The following is a 5,561-nucleotide window of genomic DNA, read 5'->3' as shown; positions in this document are numbered from 1 at the left end:
TGTATGTGTCCCCTGTTTTGAGGTGGGTCTCTTGTAGACAACATATGTAGGGGTCTTGTTTTTGTATCCATTCAGCCAGTCTTTGTCTTTTGGTTCATGTTTAAACTGCACCATCAGACACTGAACTTAAATACATGTTGGCCATATGTTCAGACTTTTGAAATAAAGATGGACAGGCAGCTTCCAGGGTGCAATGTGTTACACTGTGCCCAGTGTACTGAACAGAGCCTAAGCAGGGCTGGAACAAGTGCGTACCTTATGCATCTGCTGGCGGTGAGTGCAGGGACAAGCGCAGCACCTGGAGGAAAAGCCTGCTCAGAACTGAACAGAGGCCCTTGGCTGCTGTCAGAATCCGCTGTCAGACCTTCAGACTTGGACAAACTATGGCGTCTGTCCATGTACAAAAAGTCCCGGATTCAGGACAGACGGGAGCTCAGCATAGATATTACGAGCTTGGCTCTGGCCAGTTAGGACTGGGGGGCAGGTCTGCAGCGAGCGCGGCTGGCTGGAGGTGGGGCGTGTGCAACTCCAGTCTGGGGTCTGTGGTCACAAGAGCATCCAGTCTAGAGACGGAACGCTGAGTGCTTTCTGCAGATCCCCCCGCCCCTCTAGTTCCCAGACAAGTTCCCGGGACGCTCTTCTCAAGCGAATTGCGTTCACCTGCTTCAAACGGGTGAACCCCCTGCTCTGTGGGAAAGAACGTGGACTTGCCCAAGGGAGGCCTGGCTTCGCCCGTGGTCTCCGGGAGGCGCCCCACGTCGTCCGTGGCAGGCGTGTCTCTGGTTGGGGTAGGGCTGGCCACAGTGGGTCTGAGGCTGGAGCCCCACCTGCGAGCGCTGGAGGCCGGCGGGGAAAGTCCGGCAACGCGAGCTGGGGCCAGGTAGAGGGTCCCGCCGTGTCCCGTGTGTCAGTTTTACGAGGGTGCACGACCAGGCGTGAGGGGGCCTCCCCTGGCCCCCCACCCCATGCTCACGGCCATCAGCTCACCAGCCCAGGCCCCATCCTGACACGGAGGCCGAGATGCTCCGTGGGCCGTCATCAGTCATTAACGGAGCCCCAGTAAACACTCTGGACACCAGGGCTACTGGGAGCTACTCTGTGTAGTGGGTCCTTTCGTCCCCTTAAACATAGCTTTCCCAGAGAAAAAGCTTTGAATTTTGATGGAGTCCAGTTTATTGATTTTTTCCTTTTATAGAATATGCTTTTGGAGCCATGTTTGAGTTCTCCACCAAGCCTTAGGTCTTGAGTATTTTTTGAAAAGTTTCATAGTTTTACAGTTTATGATTCATCTGGGGTTAATTTCTGTGTCGTGCACAAGGCTTAGGCGGGGTTTGTCCCTCAGGTAACATGCTGTGGGCTTTGGGCGTTCATGACTCAACACTGTCTGTGCTGTGAAATGACCCCCCCTTCGTCACGTGCACTGAAGCTTTTGTGATGAGAATATTAGGGTCTGCTCTCCCGGTGACTTTACACCTGCAGATTTATAAACTAGTCGCCGGGCTGTAGGTGACCTGCCCAGGACTGACTCCGTCAAGGCCCTCCTAACCTCCCGGCCCTTCACCCATGCTCACTGCACATACCGAGTGTGGTTCCCACTGTGTTCTCTGCATCTGTGAACTTGGGTTTTTACTGTTTTGTTCTCGAGATTCCACACGTTCAGGTTATGGGCAAAATTAGGGCAATTCATGTGGAACACATACTCCTTCACAGGGTGAGAGACTGGATCAGGGTCAGGCTCAAGGTCAGTGTCAAGGTAAAGATCCGGTTTGAGGTTAAGCATGAAGTCTACCTAAATTAGGGCAAGACATGGGCACAGTGAGTGTCTGACAGTCATTTCAAGGCCAGGGGGTGTCAGTGTCGGTGCAACAAATCTTTGCTGTTTCTCAAAAGGAACTCCCTCCCTGTTTGTTGGAACTGAGATGAATGTAGACACACCACCACACACGCGTCTCAATTCACATTCTTCCTGGAAGCAGAGCAAATTCAAAGGATCTAAGGAGTATGACAGATAAGAATTTGCATTAGTGCAAACACTGCAAATCCCATTCTCTTCAAAAGCACGTTACTGCTTGTTGGAGCAAACTTGCTTCTCTCAAGAGCACGTGCAATCCTGGTAGGAACATGGGAAGATACTGCGGTGGTGCAGTTCAGCCTCCACCTCTTCTTACTGAGGGAAAACCAAATCTAGGTGAGGCAGCTGTGTGTGTACAGGACACAAGTAAGATGGTGTTGGGCTGATGGGACGTTAAGGTGGATTAGTCCCAGGTTGGAGAGGACTTGTCACAGTGGGTAGGGCTGTGTTAACTTGAAAGTTGGAATATAACAGGATCAGGAGGAGGGTCAGATTCAAGGTCATTTCAAGGGGCCCATGCTTAGGATGATTTGTCAGTGAGGAGATGAAACTGAGATGTGAGTCAAGGTCAGTTCAAAGTCAAATTTGACTTAAAATCGGCCGGCTGTGCTTGGGTTCAGGGCCACGAAGTTACATTTGAGCTCATTCCGGAGTACGGCTGGCCTGGGCAGGAGCGTGCAGAGCGAGCCGTACTAAAAGCACGGTCTACCGTCAAACATTATCTGAGTAAAGGGACTTTATGGTTCTTCAAACTTATTTTCCAAAGATAACTTTAATAACTTCATTGAAGAGACTTTTGATCCAATACATTTAGTTGTTATTTACAGTAAGTTGGTTAGTTTATAGAGTCGTGCCGGCACCGTGGCCCACGCTAACGTCTTCACTCTCGACAACTCCACTGAGCCTGTCTGAAGCCAGGCCCCCGCCCCACCCCACTCAGCCCCAGGTGGCCGCAGGTCTGACTTCGGTTTAAATGTTTCTGTTCTGAACACTGCACGTGAAACCCCACGGCGTGTTAACTCTGCGTCGCCCTCCTCTGCTGAGGTCGAGGCCCATCTGCGTCGTTCGTCACTTTGTTTCTGTAAGTCCAGTGCACGGACTTCCCACACTTGTGCATCCGTTTGCTAGTGGAGTTCTTCCATCGGTTCAGTTCAGTTGCTCCGCTGTGTCCAACTCTGCTTCCGTATTTCATCTGGTATGAACAGTGCTGCCAAGAGCACCGATGGGGTTTGAGCGAGTATGATTTTATTTCTCTGAGCTTCACAGGAGTGACGTTGTTGGGTCATATGCTAAGCTTATGTTTAGCTTCTTAAGAAACTGGCGGATGTTTCCAGTGGGGACTGTACTATTTTCATCCCCACCAGCACTGTGGGGAGCTTCCGTTTTCTTCAAGTCCTCGTAAGGCCTGGTATTTTTTTTGTATTATAGTGACTCTGGTCCACGTGTACTGAACTCCTCTCGTGTGTTTATCATCTACCGGGCTACATCGGGCCTGAGCTGTGGCGTGCGGGCTCAGCAGTCGCAGCGCATGGGGTTGCTTCCCTGGATGCACGTAGGCTCTCAGCTCCCAGAAGGGGCACTGAGCCCGAGTCCCTGATACTGGATGGCAGACTCCTCAACCAGGAAGTCCAGTCCCTCCATCGTGGTTTCAATTGGCATTTTCCTAGTGACTAACAATTTGGAGAACATTTTCTTCTAATTCTTAGAAGACAGTTTGAATGTCTTCTTTGATAAAATGTTTAATTCTAGTCTTTTTCCCCATTTTGTTTTCTTATTATTGAGTCATAGTAAGTTATTACTTTTCATATTGTAGACGCAAAGTCTCCATAAGATACATGATTTGCAAATAGTTCCTCCTACTTTTGGCTTACCTTTTCATTCTGTCTAAAGGTGACTTTTACATGCATGGTTATAGCTATTAAATATTAAATATTTAAATATTTAAATACTATTAAATATCTATTTAAAAAACAAGGTGGGTCACTGTAAGGATAATTACTGGTTTCAGGAGGTGGTTGAGGTCAGAGGTTCAAGTCCATTTCCCCGACTTGTTCACGGTCAGGACCAGAGGGCTACAGCCTGGTTTGTGAGGTAAGCACCCCTCGGGGTCCACTCACCACCACCCGGCACCAGGGGAGGCCGCTGGGCCCCCAACACCCAGCCCAGGAGGCGGGGCCAGAGCACAGGGAGCCATGTGCCCGACGGGTGCTGTCGTGGTCATGAGCATCCAGGGGGTGAGCCCAGAGTGGCCGGAAGAAGCAACCCGCCGGGGACCTGAGACGTGGGGTGCGTAGAGCCCCAGGCGCGGTCCTGCCATCCTCCACCCTCCCACCGACCGACACGTGGCCGTTTCGTAACACTGATCCTCACGGCATCTGCCATCCCAGCGTGGCTCATCTGTGCTGGAACGCGGGCCCTGCTGCCGAACCCTCCTGTCAAGAGTCAGAAACCCAGAACCACACAAGGGCCGCGTGTCAGCAACCACGTGGACTAAACCACCACAAACCCAAAAGCCGCTCACGCTTGCTGCTCACAGCCCCGCCTCTGCAGGGACAGCGCTCTCCAGCCCGGGGTCCCCCCCCCCCGCACTCTGATCAGAAACACAGACAGCACACACCAGGGGCCGGTGCTGAGGGGCTGGACGGAGGAGGCCCGCGGACTGTGCCGGCGGCTGCCGCTCGAGAGAAAGCGCCGTGAGGGCGACCAGCTGCGTGGCTGCCCGAGCCCAGGCCTGGAGGAAAAGATGGGGCGAAGACAGACGGTCTTTGTTCTCGGTACATTTTATTGGCATCACGTTCGTCTCTTACAGAAGAACCTGGCCCACACCCTGGGACGCAGGCCCTTGGAGGGGAGCTCTGTGAAGCAGGCTACAGTGCAGGGGGTGGGGGGTGGCCCCGCCAGGAAGCGGGGGCTCGGGGGCTCCACTGGGGAGTCGGGGGGCAGGGGAAGGTGTGCTCACGGAGGACGCCACACCCCAAGAGGAGCGCCTTCTAGAACAAAGGTACCGTCGCTAGGACAGGTCTGGGAGGCCTCCTCTCCCTCTTGGATGTGGATGCGAATCTAACAGGGGAGTTTTAAAGTGTGGAGCAGGAAAGAAAAAAAGGGAAAATGAGAGTTTTAATTTGTGAAACAGCTGTTTCTCCATTGCACACAGCAAAGTATTATGCAAATGGCCTCTTGGAAAATTTAGGTGCAGAGGGAGCTGGACAGTCTCCCCTGGAGAGGTGCAAAGCGTTTGGCTCTGAAGTCTTGATAAAAGGCGTAATGATTCTCGTGTCTACTGTACAGAATACTGCCTCCTGCTGCGCTTCTCACCTCGAGATGCTGAACACGCTGCGGTCCAGACCAGGTTCAGCCCTCGGTCTCTACGCCTGCATCACAGGACTTACACACGTAACCCAAGAATTTCTTACACTGATTTATACATTTTAATTGGTTGCATATATTAACATGTACTATAAGATTCTTTTCTACGAAGCATTACATAATAAATGGATACTGTAAAAAGATCTGATTAGTTAAAAGTAACAAGCATTAACAGGTACATACAAAACTCAGCCTGATCAGACTGGGTGTGAGCCTGTGATGGAGCGCAGGGCACCAGCCTTCCCACATGGTGGCCTTCACAGGAGGGGGTGGGTAAAAAGACCACAAGACGGTTAAAAAAATCAGAACTAATTAGACACAGATTAACTGTAAACAGTTCTCT

This window comes from Bison bison, unplaced genomic scaffold (assembly GCF_000754665.1).
Source record: "Bison bison bison isolate TAMUID 2011002044 unplaced genomic scaffold, Bison_UMD1.0 scf7180017855066, whole genome shotgun sequence".
Classification (NCBI taxonomy): Eukaryota; Metazoa; Chordata; class Mammalia; order Artiodactyla; family Bovidae; genus Bison; species Bison bison.
Note: the sequence above shows the minus strand (reverse complement) of the source record.